Genomic DNA, 20,191 nt, shown 5'->3' with positions numbered 1-20,191 from the left:
TAACAGCACTGGAAAACCATCAGATGGTCCTTATTGGGGCAAGGTGTGACCTCCTTTGCATTTTAAGAGCTCAAGTAGAAGACAGCTTTAAGACAGAGTGGAATAGTGTTCTAGTGACAGTTGTTTTTTACCTCTGAGGTAGAGAAATCATTCCATCTACCCCCCCCCCCCACATACACACACACACATCCACTCCACCCCCAAACCTTTTCACTACTCATGTCAGATCGAATGGGCCAGAAGTGCTCTGACTAGCAACTTTCCAGAAAGACACTGTAGCCTTGGAGAGCCTTACAGGCAGCCCAGGGGCCTGGTCTCAGCTATAGTTCCTCAGTGGTCAAACTGGACAAGGGAAACGCAGCACCCTGGCATCCTCTCGGGATAAATTCTGCAGACTTCAGCATTCCATCTTCTTTATTTTTTTTAAGATTTATTTATTTATTCATAAGAGACACACAGAGAGAGAGAGAGAGAGAGAGAGAGAGGCAGAGACATAGGCAGAGGGAAAAGCAGGCTCCCCGCAGGCAGCCCAAAACAGGACTCCATCTGGGATCTTAGGATCACACCGAGCTGAAGGCAGCTGCTCAACTGCTGAGCCACCCAGGCGTCCCAGCATTCCATCTTCTCTCCCTCCAGGCCTCTTCCCTCTGGGTCACTCTGCCACTCAGCATCCCCCCCCCCTCAACCCCACCCCTTCAGACACTCAGCATTCTTCGGCTCTCTGGCCCCTACTTTGACCCAAAAGTACAAGGGTCTAATGTGGCAATCAGCCTGGAGCCTGAAACTCTTCATATCGGCATGTGGACAATCTCAGTTTTTATAGTGTAAGCCTGAGCTCCCTGAATGTTCAATGGAATGTCTGTCTCCAGTTAGGAATTCGAGGCCATCAGAAATAGGAAGTGAAGAGGTTTGCAGACAGAGGAAGACAGGGCTGTTCTTTTTGCCTCTTAACTATTACTGTATCTCTAATTGGCTTGGACTTTACATGACACAATAAAGATCCAATGCTCCTTGTTATTTTCTGTAGGAAGCCCCCAGCTAATGGTTGCTGCTCTTCTTCCCCTAACCTAGCATTCTCTCTCCCAGACTTAATCTCAGGATACCTCTCACCCCTCACCAACACCAGGGTCACTAGCTGCCTTCCCCTGGAAGCCTTCCTTGTTCTGCCTGCCACCCAGAGCAGGTAAGTGACAGAGAGGAGAAATTCAAGGATTCTAGAAATAGGAAACCAGGGAGGGGTCTGGCCACATGGACAACAAAATCAGTATTCGGATCTTCAATCCAAAGCCACTTGTAGAGAGTGACAAGGCAAAGGAGCCTGGGTGTGAAGTTAGAACTAGAATCTGTGTCTTAGAGCATGGGAGGAGGCAAAATTACTGCTAATTAGTGAGAAGGAGGAAGCAACGAGGTGCCAGTAGAAAAGCTTACATCGTCCGCATAATCAATGCTAATCACAATCTTTTATGGGAACCGTTTCCCATTTTATTCCTAATTACCACTCACTACAACAATGATAAAGCATATCACTAAATATAATCTCAAATTAACTTTGTAGTAAGTTCCATTTGATTATAACAGTAAATTCTAGATGTGTCCAAGGAGTGATTACAAAGTACTGAGTGGTCCCAAAATGAACTCCTAAACAGCATGCTCTTCGCTGGTAGCCTACGCCTCAGATAGACAGGCTCTGAGTACTCACTTCTACATGTTGTGATCATGGGTCTGGATTCTCTCAAGAGCCCCTCATTTTAAAATACTCCATCCCTGTTGTCCTCATGAGTATTCAGATATTAGCCAAACTAAAATTCTTACATTTAGTTCATAAATATGATCACCAGCCTTTGGCAATGAGAGTTGATACCCAAATGTTAGACGGTCTGAGAACTCAGAAGTCAGGGTGGTCCAGCTGCTTTCTCCAGCCTAATTCAGGACAGCTGCCTGTCATTGCATAACAAGAAGGAGGTACTTTTATGCTCTCCTAGATCTGTGATAAGACACTGATTCCTCTCTAGGGTTAGCATTTGGAGACTTGGATATTCAATCTCAGCAAAATCCAAGAATGGAAGACCCTTTTCCTCAATAAGGTGTGCACAGGCTCACCAATGACAAAGTATGGGATGACTAGTCCAGGGAAGGAGAAGGGTGTTTTAACAAGGCCCTCACCTGAAATCTAGCTGGATATCCCTATGTGAGTCCCCCTGCTGCCAAGGCAACAGCTAAAAGGCTCCCAGTCTGACCCTATCCAGGCTGGGACATTTTGTAGCCAGCAGGGGTTTTCTTATCCCCAAAGTATCCCATCCTCTAGAGCACAAACTGAATCTGGTCTGTGGAGGTCAACTTGTTCATTCAGTACAAAAAAATTCCACAGCCACACATGTGGGTCCCATCTGGGGGCACAGGGGCTCCCAGCAGCTACCAAAAGCTTCCCCACCACAGCTCACTGGACCATCACAAAGTGTTTTAAAGCTGAGAGAAATTCAGCTGATTTATAAGCAGATGGAGATGAAAATATTGTTTATAATCTCAAGGGATAGATGTAATATCATTATATCATGCTAATGACTATCATTTATTAACACTTACTTAAAGCCCATAATGGGCTTGGGGGATGACACATTTGGCCCACACCCCATCTCTTTAAGAGTGTAGATTTATACTTTTGAGGTCACCCTGAATGAGGCTATTTACACAGTCCCTTCTATTCTTGGTAGGTTTATTAAAAGCATTCATCTGTCTAAAGTAAACACTTAAAATGTAGCATTTTTGTAACAACTTTGAAATTTCTTCATTTTTTAAACATACCTGGAGGCTCAAAAATGTGAAGCTTCCAGCCTCCAGAAAGCTAAGAGTTTCTGTGCCTATTATATATTAAATGCACTGCTTGGCATTTTATGTGTATTCTTTCTAATTCTCACAACGAAATTGGGTATTTGGGGTATGATTAGTTCTATTATACAGCTGATATTGAGAGGTGGGTATATGCTTTCTATTAAACAGATAAGATTGTGAGGTGGATAATATGATTTCTATTATACAGATGAGGTTGGGAGATGGATTATATATTACTTTATAGAGATGAGGAAACAGAAACCCAAAGAGCTTGCCTAAGAGCATACAGTGTGGACAGGTGAAGTAATCAGATCTAAAGAAGCTGGATGTGATGGGAGTATGCAGGCTCTGTCACCAGGAAGTTGTTTCTGCAGGTAGAGGGCAGGCACCCCTGGAGGAGCATGATGTCCTCCTTTGAGGAGGAGACCACCTGCAAACCTCCATGGAGGCTTTATGCCAGCCAGGCTGTGCCTTTCTGCATGTGTCTTCTGTGAATCAGCAGTGCACATGGAGTTCTCTGTCACCTTCATCACCCCTAGCACCTGTCATAAAGGAGTTCCACTAATGGATGGGACGGGCCCTGGGCTTTCAAAGCAATTTTGAAAAATGAATCTGAAATGGTGCATGTCAAGGTTGCAGACAGTGATGCTTCAGTGACAAGCATCTGTAATAATGTGACAGTACAGCTGCTAGGCTAAGCTGAGGAAGCTCGGAAACCTTCTTCTCATTGTCAGGAATACTCTGGGCAATTCCTGCAGAGTGTGGCCAATGCGCCAGTCCCAGAGTTCTGTGTACCAGTACCTCACCAGGTAAAGGAGAGCCAGCCTCCACTTCAGAGCTACAGAGGGACAGTGACTGCTTTTCTATGCTGTGTGCTGCAGGAAGTCACACACTCCTCTGGGCAGAGTACAGTTCCAGATCTCCTCCAAGTCACAAAGTCACAAAGCAGATCTTGCACACTTGAAGAGGTGACTCTAATGTTCACCAGCTGCTACTTGAGCTGTCTGGAAATCCCTGCTGTTGGGGGTCCAGAGACAGGGGAAATAGGAAATTGGACACCCAGTTTTGCCTTTTGCATGTCATCTTATTTCAGGCTGGCCCCAAATTAAAAATTGAGGAACCAACAGTAGCTTTGTCTGTTTTTTTTTGTTTGTTTGTTTGTTTGTTTTTTTAAGCTCTACCCCATCTCTCCAACAGGCAGCAGTCTTCCGTTAGCACTCTAGAGAGGGGATTTCAACTGTATTCTGAGGAACCCTGGGTCCCCCTAGAGATGTCCTAGAGCTAGCTTGGGGAGGAGAATGAGAGAAAGTCAAGCAGCCAGTGTTCCAGAGTGGACACACCAAATTCAGTTTAAGCCAACTCGCTTTGATCCAAAATTTACACTGGGATTTTGCATAAGATATTCTTTGCCAAATGGGTTTCACTGTTATTTTTTAAAGATATGGGAGAGAGAAAGAGAAAGAATAAAGGAAACCCATCCAAGAGCCATCCAGGTGTGCCCTGTTTTAAGAGAATCCTTACATGGAAAGATGAACATCTTTCCTAGAGGAGGGAGGTAAAATAAATAAATAAAAATAAATAAACAAACCAGTCTTCCTAATAGGGTGTCAGGACTTTAATTTGAAACAGTCTCCTCCAAAGAACCAAGGAGGTCTGTTCTCTCCCATCTGACCATCCTCAGTAGAGCTGAGATCAGGGCTCTCAAACTCAAGTACCTGCAGGAGCCAAGAAGGAAGAGTATAGAGAGAAGGGGCCCATGGGGTCTCTGTATTTTGCATTCAGAAGTTGCTACATCAGGTTCTGTTGGAGGTTGTCATGAAGAGATGAAGGCCAATGTTGCCAGAACTTTTGATTTTGCAAGAGAAATTGGAGCTCCAAAATTGTATGTGACTTTTCGAAAGATTAAATCATGGCAATGCTTCCAAAAACAAAACAAAACAAAAATCAAAACACTTTGCAGACCACCATATACATATCTGGCCCCATACTGCCAATCAGAGAACTAGAGAGACAGACTGGTTATCTTCATGGGAGCTGGAGAGAAGGCAACCCCTCCCGCCATGGACATGTAGGAAAAAACAGCAGGGCTGCCCTCAAAGATGCTGACACACACTTCAGATCAACCCATGTACTCCTGCCCATCTCCATCTACTCCAACCCATCCTACATCTGGTCACTTCCTTCTCCTCTTTCAGCAGGCAATTCATATGCCCTTCTTCAGGGCTCAGGGCAACCCTTCCTTGCCCCCCCCTCCTCCCAACTAGTTCAGAGACCCCATTATAGCTGGCCCCTCATAGCTGCTCCCTATGCTGGTCTTTCTCAGTGATTAACACAACTTATTTTTATATCTTCAGTTGGTTTTCTTAAAGAACATCTCTAGAACATCTTCACCTCTAAACTGTAAGTTTCAAGAGGATACAAGCTATACTTTTAGTTCTCCACTATGAATTTCCCAAACTTAGCACAGTACCTGGCCCACAGTGGGAACACAGATCTATACGGACTTGCAGGAAATTAGCCCAGAGCACCTTGAACCACTGGCCACCATCCCATGTATCTGTTGGAAACACACGAATTCCCCTTCCCACCTTCCCCTTGGACTCCCTGTAAACTCTGCCCATATCTTTTCCCTGAAAGGTATGAGTTCATAACTGAGGAAATTGAGGCTCTGGGTGGTTAGGTGATTTGCATGAGTATATAACCAATGAATTGTTTTTATTTTTTGTATATTTTTTATTGGAGTTCAATTTGCCAACATATAGCATAACCCCCAGTGCTCATCCCGTCAAGCACCCCCCTCAGTGCCTGTCCCCCAGTCACCCCATCCCCCCGCCCACCTCCCCTTCCACTACCCCTTGTTTGTTCCCCAGAGTTAGGAGTGTCTCATATCCTGTCACCCTCAAATGATATTTCCCACTCATTTTCTCTCCTTTCCCCTTTATTCCCTTTCACTATATTTTATATTCCCCAAATGAATGAGACCATATAATGTTTGTCCTTCTCCAACTGACTTACTTCACTCAGCATAATACCCTCCAGTTCCATCCACATTGCAGCAAATGGTGGGTGTTCGTCGTTTCTAATGGCTGAGTTGAGTCAGCTTTGAAGGTGGGTGGTCACTTTTGACCTCTTATAGCTACTGGTAGTCCCTGACAAGCCTTCTGGACTCCCCCCACCAGAGCAGAGTCCCGTAGGAGCTCTAAAGCTGCCAGTCTTTGTGCTATGATTAACACCATTTGAGAGGGGGAGCTTCTTTTCAGAAAAATCTTATCTTTGGGCTTCTCTCCCTCCTGGGTGCTTCAGCTCGGGCCACAGAGACTTACCACATTGAGTTAGGAGCTAGCCTGACGGTACTCCTTTGCACCCCAAGTAGAACATTTCAATAATTCAATCACAGCCTTTCTACCCTCAACTGAAATGTAAAGCACATAGGTTGCTCTATAATCAAGCCTCTTCCTTGTCATGTTACCTTTCCTCCTCCAACCACTGAAAATCCTTTGTGGGGGTGGGAGGGAGGGGCAGAGAACAGCAGGATCTCAGATAAATGGAAAATTGTATAGCACATGCCCCTTTAGGTTCCAGCTCCGAACATCAGCCTCCTGAAACAGGCCTTCTTCCAGCTTCCAACCCAGAGGTCAGGAGGGGCAAAGTGAACATGGTAATTTTTCTAAGTGTCTTATTAAATCTCTGTCAAGTGGCTGAACATCTGTTCTCTTTTCTGCTTGTGTTTTGAGGAACAGATCTAGCCTGAAATCACAGGCCTTCGAGGGACCCTGGTTCATGTATAATCATACCAAAGCTTTCTCTCAAGCTCTTGCCAAAGCAATTAGCAAAGCTGCTTTTAACCAATTAGGCCCATCTTTTCAGCTCCCTGAGGCAGAGGCTGCGGGCTCCCTCCCCACCACTTGGCCTCCATGGAGGCCATTTCAAAAGGCACAATTTGAACCAATTACACTCGTCTTGTTATTATAATCATTAATCATCATCACTCTAATGACAACTAATAGGCTACTTCAAATCCCTTTTTGGAACTTGATGGGGCCTACATAAATAAAAAACAAATATTTTGAAGAGTGTTTCCAAGTTTTGCATCATCTTTTCAAACACATGATCTTGTTGGGTCTTCAATGCTGTGATTATTATTGGGGGGTTATTAATGGGAAAATAAAAAGCAGCCTCACTCTGGCTCTGAAGTTGCTTAGGCCACAGCCAAGTGGTTAACAAACAGCACTGGATAAAACAAACAAGGGAGCCCACAGTTGGCATAGTGGAGAGACAGAAGAAAAAGCTCCCCCAGTCTACATCTGCATTCTGATTCCCTATTTCCTAAAGCCAGCTTTCTCATCTGTGAAGTGGGCATCACGGTGCCTGTCCCACTGAACAGTCGCCAAGACTCAACAATGTGGCATCTAGAGCGTGCCCAGAACAACGTTTATCAAATATCAACCATAATGAAGATAAGGAACAGTTACTGAGCTCATACAGTGTGTCAAGCCATGTGCTCTACAGCTGTTTCATGCCATTTTGTCCTCACAGCAACCCTACAGGTGGATGCTTTTGTTCTATCACTTTATAGGTGAGGCAAGTAAGACAAGGAGACTCAAGTGTATTGCCTAAAACCAAGTAGATATCAAGCACTAGGTGAGCCCAGGCAACCTGATTCCCAAATGATATTCTAACACTGCATAAATGATGTCTTTAAAAGACTACCAAAAATATTTTTATATTACATTTATTTATAATTAATATATAATATATAATTATTATATAATATGTTATATATATTATATATATATATATATATATAATATATTAAAGGAGTCTGAGATATCCTTTTCCAGAGTTCTGGAATGGAGACTGAATGGCGCATAGAGACGCAAAGAAATAAAGGAGTCCAGAATGATAAAATAGAACATCTCAAATGAGTTACTGGTGGGATATATATCAAGAATGGTGGAGACAGGGGCTCAAACAGAATTAGCTCACCTGGTACCACATGACAGGAGGGAGAGAAGAAAGATTTGAATACCTGGTGTGCCTTCCTACACGTTGCCTCCCTTGACTCTCCTGCCGGTCCTCCAAGTGGTATGACCATCTGCATTTTAGATATGAGGACTCTGGGGCAGAGAGCAATGCTGAACCCACAGGGCAGAGCTAGGACTCAAGTCCCTTTCTGCAGCTGCTTCTGCTTCTGCCGTAGCCACAATCTGCCATGGATATTTCCCAGCTGGACTGTGCTGTCCAACCCCCTTCTCGGCACTGTGCCTGGAGTCTTCCAGCCCATTGCCTGGCCTCCAAACTTCTGACTGCGTGAAAATCAGGGTGTTGATTTTGTCTGGTTTCCATAGAGTGATATTGCATCTTGAAGAGCAGCCGGTACACGTAGGACTTGGCCTCAGGTCAGTAACTCCCTGCAGGGCAGGAGGCTCTAGGCACACAGACATTCTGGCAGCAACAATAAACACAGCCCCCTCCCTCCCATTCCACGTCCAGTTCCTTCTACAGTTTTCCCATTCCTGCCTCTATACCTTTCACCCATTTTCTTTTATATTTAGACTGCTTTCCAGCTGCCATCCAGCCAATTGACTTTCTTGTTTCCCTTAAGGGGAGAAGTGCAACCGAGTTAAGAACTAGAGGCTTTGAAGAAAAGCAACACTGGAGTCAAAGCCTGGCTCAGGCATCTGTTTAGGTCTCAGTTTTCTCATCTGTAAGATGAAGATAGCAATGATACTTAACCGGCAGGATAATTGCGGAGGCTAAATGAGATAATACCTGAAAACAGCTTAGCACAGTATCTGGCAATATCTGAATAGCACCACCACTCAGCAACACTCAACAACAGCTAGCAGATCTATGTTAGCCTTGGACAAGTCCAAACCCCAGCGTTTCCTTGTCTTACCCAGCAGTTCGGGCAGCGGATGGGGGGTGAGGGAGGGTCCTATCTCACTAGAACTCTTGATTTACATGACCCTTCCTCTTCCATGAGGTCGACCTGCCCATAATTAACCTCTCCAGTCCAGTCCTGTACATGGGACTATAATTCTTCATTTGCTGGTTACACATGGACCCCAAAAATGAAGCCCCCACAATGGTAGTAGCCTTCTCCAGATTGAGCCAAACTATTTGAGGACCAGATATTCAGATCCTGTAGCTCTTGAGCAAACAAGTAATGTTATGTACAGGGTGGACCATCAGTTTCTAAGTGCTACCCACAGGGTAATTCTCACAGACCCAGAGCTTCAGGTCTGGGTCAACAAAATTCAATTCATCTGACCCAGTTCACTAGCTCAACATATGCCAATGACTATATCAACACTGAAGATTTTCAGACATTTTCAAGATTAAAAAAGGGAGGGCATAAAATTTAGTTACTCTAAGAGATATAACCAATATTATTCTCCTGCTCAAGAACCTCCCATGGCTCCCAGCTGCCTGTGGCAATAATTCTCAAACATTTTGTTCTCCAGATTCCTCTGCAAACTTAAAGAATATTAAGGACCCAAAGGGCTTCTGTTTACAAGGATTATATCTATCACTGTTTGCCATTTTAGAAATTAAGGTTGAGAAAATTTAAAATATTAATTTAATTTCATTAAAAACACAAAAATTAACTTTGAGGGGATCTCTATCCATGCATGAGTTTGTTACATAATGAGTTGGTTATTTGGAAAGTACCAGATTAAGGAGTTAATGCAACTCTTCCAAATGTCAAAATATTCCATTACATAATATCAAACATTCAACAATCAATTTTTTAATTATACACGGCAGGGAAGAATTCCATGATTTGTAGTGCAATTTGGTGACATTGCTTTGATTCATGCTCAGGTGCCTACATTTATAGTCACCACTGCTCTTATCCAATAGTGCAAATATCAAGAGAAATTATGAATTGTCATTATTATGAAAAAATGTTGACATCATTGACTGTTTCTGAAGGGGTCTCAGGGAACCCTCTCCCAAGCCCCAGCTCTGTGGACCAGTTTGAGAACTGCTGGAATCAAGTGACTGGTTAAGAGAGTCAGCTATGGAGTCAGCCACAAGCAGCCCCTGTCAAAGTTTTCCCATGTGCTAAGTGTATGACCTTGGGGAAGGGTTATCCTTCTCTCTGAGCCTCTGCTGCCTCCTCTGTAAAACAGGTTGAATGATAGTTCCAACTTCATAGGGCTGTGATTAGGGTCACATGAAACACCTTTTTTAAAAAATATTTATTTATTTATTTGAGAAAGAGAGGATGGGAAGGAGAGAGCGCGGGGAAGGGCAGAGAATCCTAAGCAGACTGTGCTGAGCAGAGAGCCTAATACGGGGCTCAATCTCATGACTGGTAGATCATGACCTGAGCCGAAACCAAGAGTCAGATGCTTCACCGACTGTGCCACTCAGGCACCCCTACATGAAATATCTTATATGAAGAGCTTAACACAGTGCCTAGTGGCACTGAGTAAGGTACCCAATAAATAGTTCATAAATTTTAAGAAAGTAAATTATCACAGTACATTATAAGTGCTAACAGAGGAGAACACACAATTTAGGGTATAAAGGGGGAAATGGCTTTTTATTCTACTTTGTATAATACACAGATACATGTAAGTCCTCCTCATTCTATTTTAGGATCCTGAGGGAGAGAAAAGGGCTAAGCACTATGCTGGATTCACATGCATTATCAGGTAGACATATGCCTTATTTAACCCACAGAGCCTCACCGTGCCCGTATGTAGTTAATACTCATTATCAAATAAAAAATAAGTAGCAAAAAGCCAGTAGTTTAGCTCAAACATGAGTTTTCATTTGGATATGGATCTTTTTCAGATTTTTTGTCTCTTGTTACATTAACTATTCATCCGTTACACCTAACTGCCACTAATATTGCTTTCACATGCTGAGGGAGCCTTCAAATTTAAATACTCAAAGTTCTTAGAAGTCTCCTTTGCTGTAAAAAATAATATGCCTTATTCTTTCAGAAGTCAGATCAAAGTAAAGAGCAAACCTTTCCTCTAAAAACCAGCAGCAACTTCTTCCAGAAAAGACAGTCTGGTATATCTCTGCACAGTTGAAAAGCAAGCTAACAGTGTCTGGTTCAATACAAGACAAGAGAGAGTTACGAGCCTGCCTGTATGTTGAAATCCAGAAGCGCTGCCTTTCAATGCCTCTACAGGGGTTAGCCCCTTCCTGCTAATGCAGATGGCTGGTTCTCACACACCCAACCCTGCTTACTTACAAGCCCCAAGGCTCTATGGCTCCCCAGGGTTACGTCTATGGTTCTGAGCTTCCTTCTTTATTTGCCTCTTCAATTGTCCAGCATCTGCCATAACAAAGGAAAACTCGTACCCCACAGATGAGTTGTGAGAGAGTTGGCACAGAGAGCAAAAGAAGAAATCTGGAATTACTTTTAGAAAATGCTTCAGCCTCAACCTGACCCAGACGGAGATGTTCCACGTGGGATCATCAGTAGGGGAGGAATGTAATTCTGTTTTTCTCAGAAACAAAGTGGAAAAAGTACAATATTTGGCCAGGAACAAATGAGGGACTCTCCTTCATTTCACCCATGGACAGGCTTTTCCAAGAGGCAGAAAGCTCAGGGCTTCTCCAACATCAGGAGGAGCTTGCTAAACATGCAAATTCCCTGACCCCACCCCTCAAGTCATGCTGAAAGAGGGCCTCCAGGATGCCATTGAGAAATATTCTCTACTAATATGAATTTCCAAGCCACCAAATGCCAAACACAGCTCCTCATATGTATGTAAATATACATGTGATATATATAGTATATGTATACTCATTGTATATATATACTAATTGTATATATATATATTGATATACTGTTATATATGATACAGAACAAACTTGACTTTCACCAAGCTTAAATTCTTTTGTTTCCCCTGCCTTCATAGATGTATCTTGTAAGAAGTTGCTGTGGCCAAGTTCAAAAAGGGTGTTGCCTGTGTTCTCCTCTAGGATTTTGATGGATTTTGTCTCACATTTAGATCTTTCATCCATTTTGAGTTTATCTTTGTGTCTGGTGTAAGAGAATGGTCTAGTTTCATTCTTCTGCACGTGACTGTCCAATTTTCCCAGCATCATTTATTGAAGAGACTGTCCTTTTTCCAGTGGATATTCTTTCCTGCTTTGTCTAATATTAGTTGACCATAGAGCTGAGGGCCCATTTCTGGGTTCTCTATTCTGTTCCATTGATCTATGTGTCTGTTTTTGTGCCAGTATCACACTGTCTTGATGGTCACAGCTTTGTAGTACAACTTGAAATCTGGCATTGTGATGCCCCCGGCTCTGGTTTTCTTTTTCAATATTCCCCTGGTTTTTCAGGGTCTTCTCTGATTCCACACAGTTTTTCCATCTCTTTGTGTCTTTCTCAATTTCTTTCAGAAGTGTTCTGTAGTTTTTAGCATATAGATCCTTTACCTCCTTGGTTAGGTTTATTCCTAGGTATCTCATGCTTTTGGGTGCAATTGTAAATGGGATTGATTCCTTAATTTCTCTTTCTTCAGTTTCATTTTTAGTGTAAAGAAATGCCACTGATTTCTGGGCATTGATTTTGTATCCTACCACATTGCCGAATTGCTGTATGAGTTCTAGCAATCTTGGGGTGGAGTCTTTTGGGTTTTCTATGTACAGTATCATGTCATCTGCAAAGAGGAAGAATTTGACTTCTTATTTGCCAATTTGAATGCCTTTTATTTCTTTTTGTTGCCTGATTGCTGAGGCTATGTTGAATAGCAGTGGTGAGAGTGGACATCCCTGTCGTGTTCCTGATCTTAGGGGAAAGGCTCCCAGTGTTTTCGTGATGGCTTTTAAGATGCTAAGGAATGTTCCCTCTATCCCAACACTCTGAAAAGTTTTGATCAGGAATGGATGCCGTATTTTGTCAAATGCTTTCTCTGCATCTATTGAGAAGATTTTTTCTCTTGTTGATATGATCTATCACATTGATTGTTTTACGAGTGTTGAACCAGCCTTGTGTTCTGGGAATAAATCCTACTTGGTCATGGTGAATAATCTTCTTAATGTACTGTTGGGTCCTATTGGCTAGTATCTTGTTGAGAATTTTTGCATCTGTGTTCATCAGGGATATTGTTCTATAATTCTCCTTTTTGGTGGGGTCTTTGCCTGATTTTGGAATTAAGGTGATGCTTATAAAAATGAGTTTGGAAGCATTCCGTCCCTTTCTATCTTTCTATCTTTCGGAACAGCTTTAGTAGAATAGGTATTGTGTCTTCTTTAAACGTTTGATAGAATTCCCCAGGGAAGCCATTTGGCCCTAGACTTTTGTGTTTGGGGAGGTTTTTGATGACTGCTTCATTTCCTCCCTGGTTATTGGCCTGTTCAGGTTTTCTATTTCTTCCTGTTCCAGTTTTGGTAGTTTGTGGTTTTCCAGAAATGCGTCCATTTCTTCTAGATTGCCCAATTTATTGGTGAATAGCTGCTCATAATATATTTTTTAAATTGTTTGTATTTCCTTGGTATTGGTTGTGATCTCTCCTTTTTCATTTGTGATTTTATTAATTTGAGTCTTTTCTCTTTTGCTTTTAATAAGTTTGGCTAATGGTTTATCTATCTTATTAATTCTTTCAAAGAACCAACTCCTGGTTTTGTTGATCTGTTCTACAGTTCTTCTGGTCTTTATTTCATTGAGTTCTGCTCGAATCTTTATTAACTCTCCCCTGCTTGGTTTAGGTTTTACTTGTTCTTTCTCCAGTTTCCTTAGGTGCAAAGTTAGCTTGTGTATTTGAGGCTTGTATTGCTATGTATTTCCCTCTCAGGACTGCTTTTGCTGTATCCCAAAGATTTTGAACTGTTGTATCTTCATTCTCATTAATTTCCATGAATCTTTTTAATTCTTCTCTAATTTCCTCGTTGACCCTTTCATCTTTTAGCAGGATGGTCTTTAACCTCCACGTGTTTGAGTTTCTTCCAAATTTCTTCTTATGATTTAGTTTTAGTTTCAAAGCATTATGGTCTGAAAATATGCAGGGGACAATCTCAATCTTTTGGTATCAGTTGAGACCTGATTTGTGACCCAGTATGTGGTCTATTCTGGAGAAAGTTCCATGTGCACTTGAGAAGAATGTGTATTCAGTTGTGTTTGGATGTACAGTTCTATAAATATCTGTGAAATCCATCTGGTCCAGTGTATCATTTAAAGCTCTTGTTTCTTTGGAGATGTTGTACTTAGAATATCTGTCATTTGCAGAAAGTGCCGTGTTGAAGTGTCCCAGTATTAGTGTATTATTATCTAAGTATGTCTTTAGTTATTAATTGATTTACTTCGCAGCTCCCACATTAGGAGCATAAATATTCATGATTGTTAGGTCCTCTTGTTGGATAGATCCTTTAAGTATTATATAGTATCCCTCTTCATCTCTTATTACAGTTTTTGGGATAAACTTTAATTTATCTGATATGAGAATTGCTACCCCTGCTTTCTTTTGAGAACCATTTGAATGGTAAATGGTTCTCCAACCTTTCATTTTCAGGCTGTAGGTGTCCTTAGGTCTAAAATGAGTCTCTTGTAAACAGCAAATAGATGGGTCTTGCTTTTTTTATCCAGTCTGAATCCCTGAGTCTTTTGATGGGATCATTAAGCCCATTCACGTTCAGAGTTACTATTGAAAGATATGAATTTAGTGTCATCACAATACCTATTCAGTCCCTGTTTTTGTGGCTTATTTCTTTGGGCTTCCTCTTTCTTTTACAGGGCCCCCCTTAATATTTCTTGCAGAGCTGGTTTGGTGGTCACATATTCTTTCAGTTTCTGCCTATCTTGGAAGCTCTTTATGTCTCCTTCTATTCTGAATGAGAGCCTTGCTGGATAAAGTATTCTTGGCTGCATGTTCTTCTCATTTAGGACCCTGAATATATCCTGCCAGCCCTTTCTGGCCTGACAGGTCTCTGTGTAGAGGTCTGCTGTTAATCTAATATTTCTCCCCATATAAGTTAGGGATCTCTTGTCTCTTGCTGCTTTAAGGATTTTCTCTTTATCTTTGGAATTTACAAGTTTCACTATTAAATGTCAAGGTGTTGAATGGTTTTTATTGATTTTATGGGGGGGACCTCTCTATCTCCTGGATCTGAATGCCTGTTTCCCTCCCCAAATTAGGGAAGTTCTCAGCTATGATTTGTTCAAATATGCTTTCTGGTCCTCTGTCCCTCTCAGCACACTCTGGAACCCCAATTAAACATATATTTTTCTTTCTGAGATTGTCATTTATTTCCCTTAACCTTTCCTCATGGTCTTTTAATTGTTTTTCTCTTTTTTCCTCAGCTTCCTTCCTTGCCATCAACTTGTCTTCTATGTCACTCACTCTTTCTTCTACCTCATTAACCCTCATTGTTAGGACCTCCAGTTTGGATTGCATCTCATTTAATTGATTTTTAATTTCGGCCTGATTAGATCTAAATTCTGCAGTCATGAAGTCTCTTGAATCCTTTATGCTTTTTTCCAGAGCCACCAGTAGCTTTATAATTGTGCTTCTGAATTGGCTTTCTGACATCGAATTGTAATCCAAATTCTGTAACTCTGTGGCAGAGAGTACTGTTTCTGATCTTTCTTTTGTGGTGAATTCTTCTTTCTATTCATTTTGCTCAGTGCAGAGTGGCTAAAAATGAGTTGTACTCGTTAGAAGCTCAAACTCTTCCCTCTGTATCATCCCAGATCTTCTCTCTTTAAATACAGTTGAATTTGTAGATTTTCAGGATGATTTGAAAGTTATCTAGGTAAGTTGGTGGGGATAGGTGACTTGGAGACCCTACTCCTCCACCATCTTGTCCCACCCCACCCTCACCAAGCTTAAATTCTAATGACACACACAAGTCAACAATAATAAGCAACAAATAAATAACCTCATGATATATGCAACTGTTCATAGTAGCATTAATCATAATAATCAAAAAGTGGAAATAATCCAAGTGTTCATCCACAAAAGATGGATACATAAAATGTGATATATCCATCCCATGGAGTATTATTCTGTAATAAAAAGGTATAAAGTACAGATAACATGTTACACCATGAATGAATGTTGAAACATCATGCAAAGTGAAAGAAGACAGACACAGAAGATGACATATTGTACAATTCCATTTATATGAAATGTCTGAAACAAGAAAATCTACAGTTATATAAAGCTGGTCAATGCTTGCCAGGGGCTGAGGAGTCGGGGAGAAAAAGGGGATGACTTCAGACAACGATGAGAGATATCTTTGGGTGATGGAAATATTCTAAAACCATAAAGCAGGCATGGTTGTCCAACCACATCCTTCAGTCTTGTGTGCTTGAATGAGCATCACTACAAACAGGTTATGCTCTCCATCTCTGTGTTTGACCCTCAGGATAGGTTGAGTCATAACACAGGGCTCAAGAGAACCATGTAAAGAGGCTATAGCCAAGCATAGTGTGAGAAGGAGACTGGTGAGTTCAGGAGTGGCACCATCACCCATCATCCACCCATCAACCCAAACCTCAGAGGGAAAGAGCATGTAACTATCAGAAACACAACAGAATAGCCAAGTGGCCATGAAATCAAGCACCTCAATCATCTAAAGCACTTCTGTTACTCTGAAATAGCATAATAATATAAGAAGAATTAAGATTTATACAGTGGCTAACATTGAACAAACCCATCCTATATGCCAGGTACTATTTTCAGCTTTTGACATGCATGAGCTCATTTTGTCATCATAGCCATCCTCTGATGGTATCATTATCCTCTAGGGTCCTGGCAGGATGCAGATAGCATGTTCAAGTGAGGAAATTGAGGACAGCTTAATAAAAGACCATTAACAAGGTGCAGGCAGTGTCCCAGGGGACAACAGGCAGTGGTATGGCAACTGCAGGAAGCCATCACTTCCCTGGGTCTGAAAGAACTTGCAAGGGGAAGAGTAGGTTCCAGCAGCTGGAGGAAGTAACCCTAGTTGGGAAAGGAGATGAAACCAACTCACAGTGCCCCAGAAAGAAATGAGCTGGTGGAATAAATTCCTCAACCTCACTCTCTTCCCTTTCTCCAATTTCCTGTTGACAACTCCCACTGGATGAACCATTTAGACTCCATGGGAAACCCATTGATGCAGCCCATATAAGTCAACCTCCTCAGCACAAAGAAGGGTAGAGATGGGTGGAGAATGAATCTGGAGGGACAAATGGAAAATATCCAATGTATGACCATTATCATTTGCTCTTGACAGATAAGGAAACAGGTCTGAAGCAATTAAGGAACATGTCCAAGGTTATACAGCTCAAAAGCCCGAGGTGGGCTAGGAATCCAGGTATTCTAGTGGCTCTTAACCACTACCTCTAGGCAGCAAGTCTATCTCCCACCCCAGTCAGGGTAGAAAATGATCAACAAACACCAGGGAAGAATGATCAGGGCTCCCCAGGGCTCCAGGATTAGGGGAAACAATTGTGCCCTAGCACACAATGGTAATTCAGAACCAAGGACAGATCCTGTGACCCTGTACTCCCCATATGCACCCATGCTCAGATAGTTTAGTCATGTTGCTTCCAGGGCCCCAATCCCATGGGACAAAGGCAGCTCAGGTGGATATCACTCTCTAGCCAGGTCACTGGATATGGCTCAAATACAAATCTCCAGGCACAAGGTTTTCAGTGCAGAATATCTTGGACACTTCCAAGTGGGTGTTCTTTTTCTGCCACCTACTACATTTCTGAACTGTTGGGGAAGCAAAACTCCTGCAATTCCTGCATGTCCTTCAGTCTCACTGAAAGTACCACCTGGGGAGATGCTTCCACTTATACAGCAAAAACTTGTCCAACCCTTAAAGAAAAAAATAAAATAGAAATGCCTCTCCCTGTTCTGATTGCAGCAATTTACAGAATTGGTATGTGATGAAATGGGCCATGGGGTCCCTGAGTCCCCAAATGGACCTGGTTAGGAGGAGTCTCCTTCATTTGACCTCTCATACCCCCACAGACTGGGCCTGCAGAGTCCCAGAGCTCTCCAAGAAGACCCTTATCCCAGAGACAGACACAACCCAGGAGTCATCACCCAGTTGGCAAGTTCCACCCTTTGAGGCCTCAGGATCCCCAAAGAAGAAGCAGCCAAGGTGGGCCTCTTGGAACTAGCTGAGCTGACGGCTAGCTGAGTAGTGAGGTTGACATGGAGAGAAAAGCCTGTCTGCCATTCCAAGCCTTTCTTATCAAACAGTTCCTACAGAGTGGCTGCAGCGAGCACATCAATACAAAAATGCAGGCAGCCTTTCAGAAGGTAGATGCTAGGCCTGCCGTTAGCCGAGGTCCTAGGGGCTCTGAGCCCATCTATTTCATCCTTGACTTCCTGCTTTATTGTTCTGTGATGAGGAGGAAGGGACCACTCTCTCCATGTCCACTTCGTCTGCCTTCTCTACCATGCACTGTGATGGTCTCTGCCCCCGGCAGGTTGCAGAATTGAGCCAGCTTTATGATTGCTCTCTCCCTATTTCCCCAGCCTGTGGATCTTTCTGTCCCAAATAAATCAATGTTACTATTTCTCCTTTTCCTCCTCACTCTCCACAGGCCACCACTCAGGCCATTTCTTTCAGATAATGAGCCAGGCATGCTCTCGAGCTGGGCCTATATGGATCTCAGGCTGGGATGGAAACAAGACTACATGGCCCAAACCAGAAAGTTTCTGAGCTGATGCACACATTTCCCTCTGGCTGAGCCCATCATGGCCATTTCTCCTCTAGATGATGTCTGAGGAAGAGTGTGAGACAGGGCAGGCAGTGAGGGTAGAAAGAGCAGGTATAAAAGGTCTCATCCTAGGCCATCTAAGTGGACTCTCCAGTCAGCCCACAGAATAAACTCCATCTTTATGTCAACAGAGTTCTAATACCATTTCCACTTCAGGTATCAAATGGAGGACTCTAGAAGCCATTCAGCTGGACAGTTTCCAAAGAAAACACTTAAAAAAAAAAAAAAAACTAAACAAACTCCTACAGGGAATCCCAATATATAAAAGAGGTAAATGTAGCCTTTCATGAGATAATATTGAAAAGAGGGCCCAGGACCATTCCTACTTTCTCTCTTCTCTCCCCATCAGTACCACAGGCTACCCAAATGTCTCCTAAAAGCTCAGAGTTCTTCCAGATGTAGTTTGGAAACTGCGAGTCAGCCCTTTCATATCGCCGAAATACTCTCTCCAGAATTTCTAGCATGTTCCCAGATCTAGTCTTTTGTGGCTGTCCCCCCACATGCATCTGTGAGTCTGTCCCTGCCTGGCATCTATCCACTATTCTCCTTGTGGCAGCTGGTACCAAACCAGCCTGGAGGCTCTGCTCTCCCTCTGGCCCCCACTGCCTCACCACTCCCAATAAGGAGGGGCCTGACTACAGTAGTACCCCTAACCCTGTGCTCTCCAGACCCCTGGTTGACCTTTAATGCCCAAAAAAGCTCCCTTGACCTACACATTGACCAGCTTCGCCCTAGGGTGAGAAATTTCCTTGAGCCCTCAGATCTAACTGCCTTCTTGACAATTTGGCATAATGGTTAAGGCTCCCAAATCAGGCTGCCGGGGTTCAAATCCTGAGTCTGCTCCTTTCTAGCTACATGACCTTTGATAAGTTAATCACTCCATGAATCAGTGTCTCTATCTACAAAATAAGAATAACAACCCATCCAACTGCATAGGGTTGTTGGGAGAATTAACAGGGTCAATATAGCACAGTCTTTTGTGTAGTCTCAGCACATGGCAAATGCCCAATAATTATTACTCTATTGCATTCACCCCATACCTACACCAGACATGGTACCCATGATCCAGCAGGAGCATGGCCACTAGGAAGTTTACCTCCTTGCTCCTGTGTGCACACTTCAACCACACTGCCACCTCCTGGTGGCCTGAACACACTCTAGGGGCAACCAGCCAAGATAAAATTTAACTCATAAATTCATTTTACAAAAATCCATTCGGAAAACATTTATTGAGCACCCATACAATACCAGGAGCTATGCTATGTACCAGGAATGCAAGATGGAATAAAGGAGACAAGATTTTTACTCCTGTGAAAATTACACTGCAGTAACTTTTTGTTGTTGTTGAAATTTTCCCCCAAGGAACCCAGAGGCAAAGGCTGACCCTGAGGGTTGACAAAAGACTCAAGAAAATGCTTAGATCCCCTGCCCTGTGTTGCATAAATGCTCAGTAGAAGCCCTAAGGCTAAAAACAGAAGGTTAGAAGCATCACCATGATTGTGGCCAGGGTTTCCTTTTTCTCTTGGGCACAAAGCCTTCTTTGGAGGTGTGTGTGTCCACAGGACTGTCTGACCCATAAGAACTTCCAATATGAGATACTCTCCATGCTTTTGTCCTTTTTTGGTAGACTTGAATGGAAAGGACCCCCGTAGCAACTTATGA

At 42.7% G+C, this 20,191-nt stretch overlaps 1 protein-coding gene across 1 annotated transcript in view; it reads right to left on the bottom strand.

The window, feature by feature from the left end:
- LOC144310237 (uncharacterized) overlaps positions 1-20,191 on the bottom strand; it is a 331,034-nt gene that overhangs the window by 196,426 nt on the left and 114,417 nt on the right. The gene's annotated exons all lie outside the window — the stretch shown is intronic.

Source organism: Canis aureus, chromosome 3 (assembly GCF_053574225.1).
Source record: "Canis aureus isolate CA01 chromosome 3, VMU_Caureus_v.1.0, whole genome shotgun sequence".
Classification (NCBI taxonomy): domain Eukaryota; kingdom Metazoa; phylum Chordata; class Mammalia; order Carnivora; family Canidae; genus Canis; species Canis aureus.
Note: the sequence above shows the minus strand (reverse complement) of the source record. Positions and strands in the feature narration are given on the sequence as shown.